This window comes from Nerophis lumbriciformis, linkage group LG10, assembly GCF_033978685.3.
Source record: "Nerophis lumbriciformis linkage group LG10, RoL_Nlum_v2.1, whole genome shotgun sequence".
Taxonomy (NCBI): domain Eukaryota; kingdom Metazoa; phylum Chordata; class Actinopteri; order Syngnathiformes; family Syngnathidae; genus Nerophis; species Nerophis lumbriciformis.
The window spans coordinates 1,401,653-1,419,607 of NC_084557.2; positions in this window are offsets into that span (position 1 = coordinate 1,401,653).

Genomic DNA, 17,955 nt, shown 5'->3' on the forward strand with positions numbered 1-17,955 from the left:
CAGATGCCCGAACCACCTCATCTGACTTCTCTCCATGTGGAGGAGCAACGGCTTTACTCTGAGCTCCTCCTCGATAACAGAGCTTCTCACTCCATCTCTAAGGGTGGAGGAAACGTATTTGGGCCGCTTGTACCCGTGATCTTGTTCTTTCGGTCATAACCCAAAGCTCATGACCATAGGTGAGAATGGGAACGTAGATCGACCAGTAAATTGAGAGCTTTGCCTTCCGGCTCAGCTCCTTCTTCACCACAACGGATCGATACAAGGTCCGCATTACTGAATATGCCGCACTGATCCGCCTGTCGATCTCACCATCCTCTCTTCCTTCATTCGTGAACAAGACTCCGAGGTACTTGAACTCCTCACCTTGGGGCAGGATCTCTTCCCCAACCCGGAGATGGCACTCCACCCTTTTCTGGGCGAGAACCAGACTTCCCTTTCCCCAGCTACTTCATCCAGCTCCTCCCAGGGGATCCCAAGGCATTCCCCATGGCCTCCTACCGGTTGACCGTGCCATAAACACCTCCCTACGGAGGCGTTTGGGTGGACTCTTGACCAGATGCCCGAACCACCTCATCTGACTTCTCTCCATAAGGAGGAGCAATGGCTTTACTCTGAGCTCCTCCTGGATGACAGAGCTCCTCACCCTATCTCTAAGGGTGGAGGAAACTCATTTGGGTCGCTTGTACCCGTGATCTTGTTCTTTCAGTCATAACCCAAAGCTCATGACCATAGGTGAGGATGGGAACGTAGATCGACCTGTAAATTGAGAGCTTTGCCTTCCGGCTCAGCTCCTTCTTCACCACAACGGATCGATACAAGGTCCGCATTACTGAAGACGCCGCACTGATCCACCTGTCGATCTCACCATCCTCTCTTCCTTCATTCGTGAACAAGACTCCGAGGTACTTGAACTCCTCACCTTAGGGCAAGATCTCTTCCCCAACCCGGAGATGGCATTCCACCCTTTTCTGGGCGAGAACCAGACTCCCCTTTCTCCATCTACTTCGTCCAGCTCCTCCCGGGGGATCCCAAGGCATTCCCCATGGACTCCTACCGGTCGGATGTGCCATAAACACCTCCCTACGGAGGCGTTTGGATGGACTCTTGACCAGATGCCCGAACCACCTCATCTGACTTCTCTCCATGAGGAGGAGCAATGGCTTTACTCTGAGTTCCTCCTTGATGACAGAACTTCTCACCCTATCTCTAAGGGTGGAGGAAACTAATTTGGGCCGCTTTAACCCGTGATCTTGTCCTTTCGGTCATAACCCAAAGCTCATGACCATAGGTGAGGATGAGAACGTAGATCGACCTGTAAATTGAGAGCTTTGCTATCCGGCTCAGCGCTTTCTTTACAACAACTGACCGATACAGGGTCCGCATTACTGAAGACGGCGCACTAATCCGCCTGTCGATCTCACGATCCACTCTTACCTCACTCGTGAACAAGACTCGGAGGTACTTGAACTTCTCCACTTGGGGCAAGATCTCCTCCCCAACCCGGAGATGGCACTCCACCCTTTTCTGGGCGAGAACCAGACTCCCCTTACCCCAGCTACTTCGTCCAGCTCCTCCCGGGGGATCCCAAGGCATGCCCCATGGCCTCCTACCGGTCGACCGTGCCATAAACACCTCCCTACGGAGGCGTTTGGGTGGACTCTTGACCAGATGCCCGAACCACCTCATCTGACTTCTCTCCATGAGGAGGAGCAATGGCTTTACTCTGAGCTCCTCCTTGAAGACAGAGCTTCTCACCCTATCTCTAAGGGTGGAGGAAACTAATTTGGGTCGCTTGTACCGTGATCTTGTTCTTTCAGTCATAACCCAAAGCTCATGACCATAGGTGAGGATGAGAACGTAGATCGACCAGTAAATTGAGAGCTTTGCTATCCGGCTCAGCGCTTTCTTTACAACAACTGACCGATACAGGGTCCGCATTACTGAAGACGGCGCACTAATCCGCCTGTCGATCTCACGATCCACTCTTACCTCACTCGTGAACAAGACTCGGAGGTACTTGAACTTCTCCACTTGGGGCAAGATCTCCTCCCCAACCCGGAGATGGCACTCCACCCTTTTCTGGGCGAGAACCAGACTCCCCTTGCCCCAGCTACTTCGTCCAGCTCCTCCCGGGGGATCCCAAGGCATTCCCCATGGCCTCCTACCGGTCGGACGTGCCATAAACACCTCCCTACGGAGGCGTTTGGGTGGACTCTTGACCAGATGCCCGAACCACCTCATCTGACTTGTCTCCATAAGGAGGATCAATGGCTTTACTCTGAGCTCCTCCTGGATGACAGAGCTTCTCACCCTATCTCTAAGGGTGGAGGAAACTCATTTGGGTCGCTTGTACCCGTGATCTTGTTCTTTCAGTCATAACCCAAAGCTCATGACCATAGGTGAGGATGAGAACGTAGATCGACCAGTAAATTGAGAGCTTTGCTATCTGGCTCAGCGCTTTCTTTACGACAACTGACCGATACAGGGTCCGCATTACTGAAGACGGCGCACTAATCCGCCTGTCGATCTCACGATCCACTCTTACCTCACTCGTGAACAAGTCTCCGAGGTACTTGAACTTCTCCACTTGGGGCAAGATCTCCTCCCCAACCCAGAGATGGCACTCCACCCTTTTCTGGGCGAGAACCAGACTCCCCTTGCCCCAGCTACTTCGTCCAGCTCCTCCCGGGGGATCCCAAGGCATTCCCCATGGCCTCCTACCGGTCGGACGTGCCATAAACACCTCCCTACGGAGGCGTTTGGGTGGACTCTTGACCAGATGCCCGAACCACCTCATCTGACTTCTCTCCATGTGGAGGAGCAGCGGCTTTACTCTGAGCTCCTCCTCGATAACAGAGCTTCTCACTCCATCTCTAAGGGTGGAGGAAACGTATTTGGGCCGCTTGTACCCGTGATCTTGTCCTTTCGGTCATAACCCAAAGCTCATGACCATAGGTGAGAATGGGAAGGTAGATCGACCAGTAAATTGAGAGCTTTGCCTTCCGGCTCGGCTCCTTCTTCACCACAACGGATCGATACAAGGTCCGCATTACTGAATATGCCGCACTGATCCGCCTGTCGATCTCACCATCCTCTCTTCCTTCATTCGTGAACAAGACTCCAAGGTACTTGAACTCCTCACCTTGGGGCAGGATCTCTTCCCCAACCCGGAGATGGCACTCCACACTTTTCTGGGCGAGAACCAGACTCCCCTTTCCCCAACTACTTCGTCCAGCTCCTCCCGGGGGATCCCAAGGCATTCCCCATGGCCTCCTACCAGTCGGACGTGCCATAAACACCTCCCTACGGAGGCGTTTGGGTAGACTCTTGACCAGATGCCCGAACCACCTCATCTGACTTCTCTCCATAAGGAGGAGCAATGGCTTTACTCTGAGCTCCTCCTGGATGACAGAGCTTCTCACCCTATCTCTAAGGGTGGAGGATACTCATTTGGGTCGCTTGTACCCGTGATCTTGTTCTTTCAGTCATAACCCAAAGCTCATGACCATAGGTGAGGATGGGAACGGAGATCGACCGGTAAATTGAGAGCTTTGCCATCCGGCTCAGCGCTTTCTTTACAACTGACCGATACAGGGTCCGCATTACTGAAGACGCCGCACCAATCCGCCTGTCGATCTCACCATCCACTCTTCCCTCACTCGTGAACAAGACTCCGAGGTACTTGAACTTCTCCACTTGGGGCAAGATCTCCTCCCCAACCCGGAGATGGCACTCCACCCTTTTCTGGGCGAGAACCAGACTCCCCTTTCCCCAGCTACTTCGTCCAGCTCCTCCCGGGGGATCCCAAGGCATTCCCCATGGCCTCCTACCGGTCGGACGTGCCATAAACACCTCCCTACGGAGGCGTTTGGGTGGACTCTTGACCAGATGCCCGAACCACCTCATCTGACTTGTCTCCATAAGGAGGAGCAATGGCTTTACTCTGAGCTCCTCCTGGATGACAGAGCTTCTCACCCTATCTCTAAGGGTGGAGGAAACTCATTTGGGTCGCTTGTACCCGTGATCTTGTTCTTTCAGTCATAACCCAAAGCTCATGACCATTGGTGAGGATGAGAACGTAGATCGACCAGTAAATTGAGAGCTTTGCCATCCGGCTCAGCGCTTTCTTTACGACAACTGACCGATACTGGGTCCGCATTACTGAAGACGCCGCACAGGTCCGCCTGTCGATCTCACCATCCTCTCTTCCTTCATTCGTGAACAAGACTCCGAGGTACTTGAACTCCTCACCTTGGGGCAAGATCTCTTCCCCAACCCGGAGATGGCACTCCACCCTTTTCTGGGCGAGAACCAGACTCCCTTTGCCCCAGCTACTTCGTCCAGCTCCTCCCGGGGGATCCCAAGGCATTCCCCATGGCCTCCTACCGGTCAGACGTGCCTTAAACACCTCCCTACGGAGGCGTTTGGGTGGACTCTTGACCAGATGCCCGAACCACTTCATCTGACTTGTCTCCATAAGGAGGATCAATGGCTTTACTCTGAGCTCCTCCTTGATGACAGAGCTTCTCACCCTATCTCTAAGGGTGGAGGAAACTCATTTGGGTCGCTTGTACCCGTGATCTTGTTCTTTCAGTCATAACCCAAAGCTCATGACCATAGGTGAGGATGAGAACGTAGATCGACCAGTAAATTGAGAGCTTTGCTATCTGGCTCAGCGCTTTCTTTACGACAACTGACCGATACAGGGTCCGCATTACTGAAGACGGCGCACTAATCCGCCTGTCGATCTCACGATCCACTCTTACCTCACTCGTGAACAAGACTCGGAGGTACTTGAACTTCTCCACTTGGGGCAAGATCTCCTCCCCAACCCGGAGATGGCACTCCACCCTTTTCTGGGCGAGAACCAGACTCCCCTTTCCCCAGCTACTTCGTCCAGCTCCTCCCGGGGGATCCCAAGGCATTCCCCATGGCCTCCTACCGGTCGGACGTGCCATAAACACCTCCCTACGGAGGCGTTTGGGTGGACTCTTGACCAGATGCCCGAACCACCTCATCTGACTTGTCTCCATAAGGAGGATCAATGGCTTTACTCTGAGCTCCTCCTGGATGACAGAGCTCCTCACCCTATCTCTAAGGGTGGAGGAAACTCATTTGGGTCGCTTGTACCCGTGATCTTGTTCTTTCAGTCATAACCCAAAGCTCATGACCATAGGTGAGGATGAGAACGTAGATCGACCAGTAAATTGAGAGCTTTGCTATCTGGCTCAGCGCTTTCTTTACGACAACTGACCGATACAGGGTCCGCATTACTGAAGACGGCGCACTAATCCGCCTGTCGATCTCACGATCCACTCTTACCTCACTCGTGAACAAGACTCGGAGGTACTTGAACTTCTCCACTTGGGGCAAGATCTCCTCCCCAACCCGGAGATGGCACTCCACCCTTTTCTGGGCGAGAACCAGACTCCCCTTTCCCCAGCTACTTCGTCCAGCTCCTCCCGGGGGATCCCAAGGCATTCCCCATGGCCTCCTACCGGTCGGACGTGCCATAAACACCTCCCTACGGAGGCGTTTGGGTGGACTCTTGACCAGATGCCCGAACCACCTCATCTGACTTGTCTCCATAAGGAGGATCAATGGCTTTACTCTGAGCTCCTCCTGGATGACAGAGCTTCTCACCCTATCTCTAAGGGTGGAGGAAACTCATTTGGGTCGCTTGTACCCGTGATCTTGTTCTTTCAGTCATAACCCAAAGCTCATGACCATAGGCGAGGATGAGAACGTAGATCGACCAGTAAATTGAGAGCTTTGCTATCTGGCTCAGCGCTTTCTTTACGACAACTGACCGATACAGGGTCCGCATTACTGAAGACGGCGCACTAATCCGCCTGTTGATCTCACGATCCACTCTTACCTCACTCGTGAACAAGTCTCCGAGGTACTTGAACTTCTCCACTTGGGGCAAGATCTCCTCCCCAACCCGGAGATGGCACTCCACCCTTTTCTGGGCGAGAACCATGGACTCGGACTTGATAAGAAAGTATAAGAATATTAAATCAATGCTAGGTTAAAAAGGTGGGTCTCGAGCTTGTTTTTAAAAATAAATCGCCACACATGTACTTAAAGACACAAAATAGCGCCCGCAGAGCAGTTACAGCCTTGTTAAATCACACTGCCCGTGCTAAATGAGTATTGTGGCCATTCTATTGATCAACATTTATTCTACATATGCACCAACACGCTAAACGGATTGCGCTCCTTACTCTGCTCACTAAGATGTAATCCTCGAGTAGCACTATCAAGTTTGCATGCCATTGAGTGCACGCAAACCTTGAGTAGATACCAGAACCATCCATTATTTGGTCATTGTAACACATTAAAAGATTGTTGAGTTTGTGTTTCCGCTCGGTTGATGACAATGCATTCATGTTGAATGTCTGTAAATAACTGTAGAACTTGTACAGTATCGTGTAGAACACTTCCAGTGTAGTCCTAGGACTTTAGTCTGATAGCAAAGTGTGTCAGGGTCAGCCCAAACTACATTTTTGTACCGGAGATCCACTTTGAAAACTATTTAAATAAATGTTTCTTGTTGTAAACTCAAAATGTACCTCCAGTGAATATATATAAGAAGTGTGGAGTTTCTAGAACACGAGCAGATTTAGAATTGGTTGGTTGGCATTTTTCCAGGTGTCCCAATATAGCAACGTGGGTCCCTGAAGGCTTTGCGTCGGGATGATTCAGTACCAGCTGCTCTCTTGTTTACGGAGAGAGTGCGTGCGTGAAAAGCAAACCACTACCATGTTTTCTGGGTCTGCTCTTCCATAAAGGACTATTGGAAAGAGATACACCAAGTTCTACAGGATATTTTCAAATGTGAAGTACCCCTTGAAAGTTAGACTGTTTTATCGGACATGTCCAGTCGTGGTCAAAACAACATCATGTCATGGCTGTCATGGAGTTTCAAATTATTTCTACATCTCTTATTTGTTTGTGATAGAGTGATTGAAGCACATACTTGTTGGTCGCAAAAAAACATTCATGAGGTTTGGTTCTTTTATGAATTTATTATGGATCTACTGAAAATGAGAGCAAATCTATCCATCCATCCATCCATCTTCTTCCGCTTATCCGAGGTCGGGTCGCGGGGGCAGCAGCCTAATCAGGTAAGCCCAGACTTTCCTCTCCCCAGCCACTTTGTCCAGCTCTTCCCGTGGGACCCCGAGGCGTTCCCAGGCCAGCCGGGAGACATAGTCTTCCCAACGTGTCCTGGGTCTTCCCCGCGGCCTCCTACCGGTCGGACGTGCTCTAAACACCTCCCTAGGGAGGCGCTCGGGTGGCATCCTGACCAGATGCCCGAACCACCTCATCTGGCTCCTCTCGATGTGGAGGAGCAGCGGCTTTACTTTGAGCTCCCCCCGGATGGCAGAGCTTCTCACCCTATCTCTAAGGGAGAGCCCGCCACCCGGCGGAGGAAACTCATTTCGGCCGCTTGTACCCGTGATCTTGTCCTTTCGGTCATAACCCAAAGCTCATGACCATAGGTGATGATGGGAACATAGATCGACCGGTAAATTGAGAGCTTTGCCTTCCGGCTCAGCTCCTTCTTCACCACAACGGATCGATACAGCGTCCGCATTACTGAAGACGCCGCACCGATCCGCCTGTCGATCTCACCATCCACTCTTCCCTCACTCGTGAACAAGACTCCAAGGTACTTGAACTCCTCCACTTGGGACAAGATCTCCTCCCCAACCCGGAGATGGCACTCCACCCTTTTCCGGGCGAGAACCATGGACTCGGACTTGGAGGTGCTGATTCTCATCCCAGTCGCTTCACACTCGGCTGCGAACCGATCCAGCGAGAGCTGAAGATCCTGGCCAGATGAAGCCATCAGGACCACATCATCTGCAAAAAGCAGAGACCTAATCCTGCAGCCACCAAACCAGATCCCCTCAACACCTTGACTGCGCCTAGAAATTATGTCCATAAAAGTTATGAACAGAATGGGTGACAAAGGGCAGCCTTGGCGGAGTCCAACCCTCACTGGAAACGTGTCCGACTTACTGCCGGCAATGCGGACCAAGCTCTGGCACTGATCATACAGGGAGCGGACTGCCACAATCGGACAGTCCGATACCCCATACTCCCTGAGCACTGCCCACAGGACTTCCCGAGGGACACGGTCGAATGCCTTCTCCAAGTCCACAAAACACATGTAGACTGGTTGGGCAAACTCCCATGCACCCTCAAGGACCCTGCCGAGAGTATAGAGCTGGTCCACAGTTCCACGACCAGGACGAAAACCACACTGTTCCTCCTGAATCCGAGGTTCGACTATCCGGCGTAGCCTCCTCTCCAGTACACCCGAATAGACCTTACCGGGAAGGCTGAGAGCAAATCTGCTAAGTCAAAAGTATAAGGCGCTTTTGGTAGCCATCCACAAGCTCCTGCTTGAATTTTTGACCACTCCTCTTGACAAAACTGGCGCAATTCAGCTAAATTTGTTGGTTTTCTAACATGGATATATTTCTTCAGCATTGTTCACACGTTTAAGTCAGGACTTTGGGAAGGCCATTCTGAAACCTTCATTTCAGCCTGATTTAGCCTTTCCTTTTCCACTTTTGATGTGTGTTTGGGGTCATTGTCCTGTTGGAACACCCAACTGCGCCCAAGACCCAACCTCCGGGCTGATGATTTTAGCTTGTCCTGAAGAATTTGGAGGTAATCCTCCTTTTTCATTGTCCAATTTACTCTCTGTAAAGCAGCAGTTCCATTGGCAGCAAAACAGGCCCAGAGCATAATACTACCACCACCATGCTTGACGGTATGTATGGTGTTCTTGGGATTAAAGGCCTCACCTTTTCTCCTCCAAACATATTGTACAATGACAGTTGACCTTGTAGGACTAGATAGTACAATCCCTCAGATTAATCAGCAGTTAGTGTTGAGTGGGGAGTGGGGGGTTAGGGGCAAAAGCTTCACTGGGGTCTTCAGGTGGGCACCCTCCTTCATTGGCGTTTCGTTGATAGGCCCACGACACCTCCGGAGGGCTCAACGGTGACATCTGGCGTCCCAGGTGTGCCCCCCTCTGCCTTTACCCCTAGATGTCATTTAGCAGCCCAGTTTGGGTCCTTTCTCTTGAACCATATCCATCTGCTACTTCGTTCAGCCACATCCGACAGCGATTTGACAGCCCGCCGGAAGGCCTGACCTCTCAATCCCATTCCTTTGAGGAGCTTGGTTGTGGACTTAGCAACGAAGCCTCTGCACCGGACTTCAACTGGAAGCACTCGGGCACGCCAGCTGCGCTGCTCTGCCTCGGCTGCTATGTCCGCATACCTCAGTTGTTTGCGCTCATATGCTTCACCAACTGCTGCTTTCCATGGTACGGTTAGTTCAACAATGAACACAGTCTTCTGGGAGGTTGACCACAAGACCAGGTCCGGCCTGAAGCTGGTTGTAATGATTTCAGGCGGAAAGATGAGTTTGTGGTCCAAGTCAACCTGCATTTTCCAGTCCCGGGCAGAGTCCAGAAGGGTTGCCTCCACTCTTGCAGATGGTTTTGGTGGGAGTTGTCCTGCTCTTTACAAACTGAGTGGTGATTGAGTGACTAGGGATCGGGGGAGGGAGGGCCTTGTTGTTATTTCTCCTTTCCTCCAGGGTGATCGCCAGTTGTCTCAAGACCTGGTTGTGCCTCCAGGTGTAGCGGCCTTGAGACAAACTGATTTTGCAGCCGGTGAGGATGTGACTGAGTGTTGCAGGGGTTTGACAGAGTGCACATAACTTATTGTGGCCAAACAGCTACATTTTTGTTTTATCTGACCACAGAACTTTCCTCCAGAAGGTCTTATCTTTGTCCATGTGATGTAACTTGATGACTATCTTACTCGTGGCTTGTAAAAAGACCATTACCAGGAAATGGTCATCACAGGAGAGCTACACTACGAAGCTATGGATGGAAATCACACTGGACATTTAGAAAATGGAGAAGATAACGGCTTTTATCAATTAAAATTTGGAGAAATTTACTTCATTCTGGAAAAATTGGGTCAATTATGTCACGCCCCATCATACTTGCCAACCCTCACGGATTTTCCGGGAGACTCACGAAATTCAGCGCCTCTCCCGAAAACCTCCCGGGACAAGTTTTCTCCCGAAAATCTCCCGAAATTCAGAATATAAACAGCATACCTGCCCAATCATGTTATAACTGTAGAATGATGGAGGGCGAGTTCTTGGTTTCTTATGTGGGTTTATTGTTAGGCAGTTTCATTAACGTCCTCCCAGCGCGGTAACAACACACAACAACAGCAGTCGCGTTTTTGTATACCGTAAAGCAGTTCGTCTGCCGTAAACAGCAATGTTGTGACACTCTTAAACAGGACAATACTGCCATCTAGTGCATTTGATGAAAGCACTTTTGTGCGTGCCACACAGCAATGCATCATCAGAGAGGGTGTTCAGCATGGTTAGAAAAATAGTGACAGAGAATAGAACAAGGATGGACAATTCAACCCTTAACTCAACAATGAGTAGATGAGTGTTATGTGTGTGTATATGTGTAAATAAATGAACACTGAAATTCAAGTATTTATTTTTTATATATATATATATATATATATATATATATATATATATATATATATATATATATACGCACATATATATATATAATAAAATAAATATATATATATATATATATATACATTTATTTTATTATATATATATATGTGCGTATATATATATATATACGCACATATATATATATAATAAAATAAATATATATATATATATATATATATATATATATATATATATATATATATACGTATATGTCTTAATAAGGTTATCCAAAAAATAGTGTTAGATACCGTAGTAGAGCGCAATATATGTATGTGTGGGAAAAAAAAAAAAAAATCACAAGACTACTTCATCTCTACAGGCCTGTTTCATGAGGGGTTCCCTCAATCTCCTGATGATTGAGGGAACCCCTCATGAAACAGGCCTGTAGAGATGAAGTAGTCTTGTGATTTTTTTTCCCACACATACATAAATATATATATGTATATATATATATAAATATATACATATAATAAAATAAATATAAATATATACATATATACATATATACATATAATAAAATAAATATAAATATATACGTATATATATATATATATATATTTATATATATATATATATATATATATATATATATGAAATACTTGACTTGGTGAATTCTAGCTGTAAATATACTCCTCCCCTTTTAGCCACGCCCCCAACCACGCCCCCGCCCCACCCCGACCACGCCCACCCCCACCCCCCTCCCCCCACCCCCCGAAATTGGAGGTCTCAAGGTTGGCAAGTATGCGCCCCATAAGTCTGAATTTATTTTCTGGAATTAATTATTGTACTGTATAAAAAAAGATTGCTCCCAATATGGCTATAGTTTCTTCATATTTTTTTTATTTACTATCTGTTTATATTCTTTATTTTATTTTTTATTTTTTTATTATTATTGTGTGAATGCTCCAACGCTTTCACACATATGGTTTTCTACACCAAAATGCATCTATGTATTATTATTATTATTATTATTATTATTATTCAACAGCAACTTCTTCTTCTCCAGATTTTGCGCGGTCTACCTTCAACATTTTTCACCCGATTCAAACCGTTCCAACTTCAAACTGTTCAGCCTATTCGGGAATTGCCTTTTTTCTCCAGAATTCCAGGTTTTCCGGGACATTTTTCCCATTCAAAATGAATTGGCCGTTTTTCAAACTTCCACAATTTCCACATTTTTCAAGCAATTCCACCGTCAACCTATTCCACCATTCTGGAAATTCAAACGACCCTTTTTCCAAGTTCAAAAAAATTATAGGATTTCCCAGAATTCCTGGTTTTCTAAAGCCCTATTTTCACCACATTTTTCAAGCCACCGTCAAAACATTCCTCTTAATCAGGACAAAAAAACCAAAGTTGTTTTTTGAACTGGAAAAATTCCTGGTTTTCCCGAAATTCCAGGAAAATCCGTAATACCATTTCTCAATTCCTTCAACATTTCTCGACCGATTTGAAAAATGTCAACACCAACCATTTCAACTCATTCAGACCATACAAGTTTTTTACCATTTAAAAAAAAAATTCCCGATTTTCCAGAAATTCCCAAATTTTGGGGACATTTCCATTTAAATCAAAAGGACATCCTTCAAAGTTCCACAATTCCCACATTTTTCATCTGATTCAAACCGTTCCAATTTCAAAATATTCAGCCTGTTCAGGAATTGTGTGCTCTACTTAAACAATTATAAAAAAAAAATTCCAGGATTTCACTTCAACTTCAGCATTGGAGCATACACGCGCAATTCCTCCAGGAATCGCTTCATTTAGTTAGTATTGTTATTATTTGTTTTATTGATTTATTTCTTAATATTATTATGACTTTGGTTTGTTTTGTCTTTGGTTCTTTGCTGTTTTTCTCTTTTTTTGGGGGGGCATCGTTGGTATATAAACCAAAAAAAAAATATTTTGACATTTAGGGCAGACAGTAGATGTATGATGTATGCAAATATGATGTAATAGATAGGAATGTCTGATGCTGGATGTCAATAAAAATTCAAAAATAAATAAAAGCATGTGACTCAACCATGCCGCGGGATTCCTAGAATCCACTGATAAAGATGTTTTTGCAGGAAATGTGTTGGAGAAGAGTCTTGGATAAATCTAAAGATCTTCACAGTTATGACGACGTCCGGTTTCCAGAAGGTTGCCGCTTCATAAAACGCAGTGCGTTTCCCACCTAGGCCTTCAGTGATATCCGACTTCAATGATTACCTCTCAAAATACCATCATTTATGTCCCCGCATGACCATTGCTGGAGAAATACTATACAGAAACACATGTACGCACTACTTCTTATTGAAACACATCAACAGTGTACAAAACAGGTTATTTTCTGGCACATTTAACATTTAACATACAATTAAAACACATCCTATGTGGTACTGTCAAAATTAAAATTGCAAAAAACATAATAAACGTAGTCCTATCGGGTTCTTTTGGCTCATAGGACTCCTGAGGCAGCGGACAGGTACCGACAGGCCAAGCGGTGTGCGGCTTCAGCGGTCGCAGAGGCAAAAACTCGGACATGGGAGGAGTTCGGTGAGGCCATGGAAAACGACTTCCGGACGGCTTCGAAGCAATTCTGGACCACCATCCGCCGCCTCAGGAAGGGGAAGCAGTGCAGTGTCAACACCGTGTATGGCGAGGATGGTGTTCTGCTGACCTCGACTGCGGATGTTGTGGATCGGTGGAGGGAATACTTCGAAGACCTCCTCAATCCCACCAACACGTCTTCCTATGAGGAAGCAGTGCCTGGGGAGTCTGTGGTGGGCTCTCCTATTTCTGGGGCTGAGGTTGCTGAGGTAGTTAAAAAGCTCCTCGGTGGCAAGGCCCCGGGGGTAGATGAGATCCGCCCGGATTTCCTTAAGGCTCTGGATGCTGTGGGGCTGTCTTGGTTGACAAGACTCTGCAGCATCGCGTGGACATCGGGGGCGGTACCACTGGATTGGCAGACCGGGGTGGTGGTTCCTCTCTTTAAGAAGGGGAACCGGAGGGTGTGTTCTAACTATCGTGGGATCACACTCCTCAGCCTTCCCGGTAAGGTCTATTCAGGTGTACTGGAGAGGAGGCTACGCCGGATAGTCGAACCTCAGATTCAGGAGGAACAGTGTGGTTTTCGTCCTGGTCGTGGAACTGTGGACCAGCTCTATACTCTCGGCAGGGTCCTTGAGGGTGCATGGGAGTTTGCCCAACCAGTCTACATGTGTTTTGTGGACTTGGAGAAGGCATTCGACCGTGTCCCTCGGGAAGTCCTGTGGGGAGAGCTCAGAGAGTACGGGGTATCGGACTGTCTGATTGTGGCAGTCCGCTCCCTGTATGATCAGTGCCAGAGCTTGGTCCGCATTGCCGGTAGTAAGTCGGACACGTTTCCAGTGAGGGTTGGACTCCGCCAAGGCTGCCCTTTGTCACCGATTCTGTTCATAACTTTTATGGACAGAATTTCTAGCCGCAGTCATGGCGTTGAGGGGATCTGGTTTGGTGGCTGCAGGATTAGGTCTCTGCTTTTTGCAGATTATGTGGTCCTGATGGCTTCATCTGGCCAGGATCTTCAGCTCTCACTGGATCGGTTCGCAGCTGAGTGTGAAGCGACTGGGATGAGAATCAGCACCTCCAAGTCCGAGTCCATGGTTCTCGCCCGGAAAAGGGTGGAGTGAGATCTTGCCCCAAGTGGAGGAGTTCAAGTACCTCGGAGTCTTGTTCACGTGTGAGGGAAGAGTGGATCGTGAGATCGACAGGCGGATCGGTGTGGCGTCTTCAGTAATGCGGACGCTGTATCGATCCGTTGTGGTGAAGAAGGAGCTGAGCCGGAAGGCAAAGCTCTCAATTTACCGGTCGATCTACGTTCCCATCCTCACCTATGGTCATGAGCTTTGGTTTATGACCGAAAGGACAAGATCACGGGTACAAGCGGCCCAAATGAGTTTCCCCCGCCGGGTGGCGGGGCTCTCCCTTAGAGATAGGGTGAGAAGCTCTGCCATCCGGGAGGAGCTCAAAGTAAAGCCGCTGCTCCTCCACATGGAGAGGAGCCAGATGAGGTGATTCGGGCATCTGGTCAGGATGCCACCCGAACGCCTCCCTAGGGAGGTGTTTAGGGCACGTCCGACCGGTAGGAGGCCGCGGGGAAGACCCAGGACACGTTGGGAAGACTATGTCTCCCGGCTGGCCTGGGAACGCCTCGGGGTCCCACAGGAAGAGCTGGACGAAGTGGCTGGGGAGAGGGAAGTCTGGGCTTCCCTGCTTAGGCTGCTGCCCCCACGACCCGACCTTGGTTAAGCGGAAGAAGATGGATGGATGGATGGATAATAAACGTGAAAAAATAAAGAAATCAAATATTTGAACTTACAATCTGTAGAACCCTTTCGAGCTTCCGGGGTTGGCCGACATGGTCTCACAAGATGTAGTTTCTCTTTAAATATCCTTTTTGAAAAATTATCTTGCAAACAATGTGTTGTCTTGTCTAATTATAACAGATGCAGACGAGGCGTGTTGGCCGAGTTCTTAAAGTTTACTCCACAGCGTGCTCATCAAAAAACATCCAACATGGCTAAACGGGGGCTACTGTGTATGCTCTCCACTTCTGTAGCATGCTGGGTAATGGAGTTCTTATGTTACCTAGCTTATAACATCACTATATGCCTTGTGTAATTTTAATATTGTTGTTAATCAGTCAGCGTTTGTGTGTTTATTGGGATAAGGTAAACAGTTGTTCAGTATTTGAACATAAAAGTGTTTGATTGTGAGGCATTAAAAGCCACAAAATGCAACGGGGTCCATCAGACCCACAAACGCTGGCTGAGTAACAACAATATGAACGTTGCACGGAAAATTTTCTCTGGCAATTTCTGCATCCCGGGTTCCCACACAATGTTGCAACATTGTTTGTCAACACTGTCTGCTCTCATTTTCTCGCACATTTGACCCTCTGATGTTCTGTGTACCGTATTTTCCGCACCATAAGGCGCCCTGGGTTATAAGCCGCGCCTTCAATGAACGGCATATTTCAAAACTTTGTCCACCCATAAGCCGCCCCGTGTTGTAAGCCGCATCTAACTGCGCTAAAGGAATGTCAAAAAAACAGTCATGGAATCGTATATCAACATGGACGGAGCTGCTGAGAAAAGCCACCCGGGCTCTTCGCGTAAACTTAAACTTACCTTAACCACTCGCTCATCTTTTCTTCATCCATCCCTTCGAGTTAGCTTTTATGATGACGCCGGCTGGAAAGGTCTCTTTTGGCAAGGTCTTCCTTTTGAATATCACCATGGGTGGAAGTTTCTGGCCATTAGCATGGCAAGCTAGAACCACAGTGAAGGATGACTTCTCATTCCCTGTGGTGCGAATATTCACCGTACGTGCTCCCGTTGTATCCACAGTGCGGTTCACAGGAATATCAGTTGCTGTGAAATAGTAATCCGTGTGCGGATGGAGAGATTGCGTCTTTTCATGAACCGGATCCCTGTCACTTGGTAGGAGCCATTTTGTGGTCTTTACAGATGTAAACACACAAAGGAAATGAAACGTACGGTGATATCCGCGCGCTTTTTCTTCTTCTACGCGGGCGGGTGGTTGCTTTCAGTAGAAGAAGAAGCGCTTCCTGTTCTATGGGGGCGGGTGCTTACCTTGGCGGTTGCTTGCGTAGAAGAAGAAGCGCTTCCTGTTCTACCGGGAAAAAAGATGGCGGCTGTTTACCGAAGTTGCGAGACCGAAACTTTATGAAAATGAATCTTAATATTTATCCATATATAAAGCGCACCGGGTTATAAGGCGCACTGTCAGCTTTTGAGAAAATGTGTGGTTTTTAGGTGCGCCTTATAGTGCGGAAAATACGGTACCTACACTCTGTCCTCCTCCTGTCTAGGCCTGCTGTGTGTGTGTGTGTGTGTGTGTGTGTGTGTGTGTGTGTGTGTGGTACACAGAACATCAATTCTGTTAGCTCTGGGTCCAGTGGACCCGGACATCTTTTATGTAATAGAAATGTGTAGGGGGGGGTGTATGGTGTGTGGTCATTAAATATATGATATATGTTTTTCACAGAAAATGAGCCAAAGTCAGTGAGTCTCAATTTGAAAAATTAATTAAATTGTAACATTTTTCTTTTAATAAAAAAATGAAAACGGGTCCCACAGACCCGAACACCTTGAAGGTTTTACTGACAACAACTCATGATCTGATTGGCTGTCGCAATGTTTGTGTCCGTTCACTTCCATTGTTGATTCTGAAGGCCTCGGGCAGATTTGGTGCAGCATGGCAACATAAGCAAGCTGAATTCTGCGTGTACACTGCAATATGACCCAAGTAAACAACAGCAACATTGTATATGTTCCATTTAAAATATAGAACATTACACACGGTTCTCAAAAATCTATCAAAATGTTTGAGTGCGACTTTGGTAAGCTATGAACATACGAGTATTATGGTGTGTGTATAAGGTAAGACATATCTGGCGTTTTGTTTCACAATATTATGCAAAAGCAACTTTTCTTACCTTCTGGTACCTGCTGATCTGTAATTAGGATCTGCATAAGTACTGAAAATGTGCGCGTTTATGGGACATTCATCCTTCGCTTTTGCCATTTCTAATATAAAGTAGTGTAAAGTTCTTACTTATATCTGTCAGTAAAGACTAGATGTGACCAATCTAAGTCTAAGACTAGATCTGACCAAACTAAGTCTAAGACTAGATGGGACCAATCTAAGTCTAAGACTAGATCTGACCAATCTAAGTCTATTACTAGATCTGACCAAACTAAGTCTAAGACTAGATCTGACCAATCTAAGTCTATTACTAGATCTGACCAATCTAAGTCTAAGACTAGATCTGACCAATTTATGTCCAAGACTAGATGTGACCAATCTAAGTCCAAGACTATATCTGACCAATTTAAGTCCAAGACTAGATGTGACCAATCTAAGGCTAAGACTAGATCTGACCAATCTAAGTCTATTACTAGATCTGACCAATCTAAGTCTAAGACTAGGTCTGACCAATCAAAGTCTAAGACTAGATGTGACCAATCTAAGTCTAAGACTAGATGTGACCAATTTAAGTCCAAGACAAGATGTGACCAATCTAAGTCCAAGACTATATCTGACCAATTTAAGTCCAAAACTAGATGTGACCAATCTAAGTCTAAGACTAGATCTGACCATTCTAAGTCTATTACTAGATCTGACCAATCTAAGTCTAAGACTAGGTCTGACCAATATATGTCTAAGACCAGATCTGACCAATCTAAATCTAAGACTAGATGTGACCAATCTAAGTCTAAGACTAGATCTGACCAATCTAAGTCTATTACTAGATCTGACCAATGTAAGTCTAAGACTAGACCTGACCAACCTAAGTCCAAGACTATATCTGAC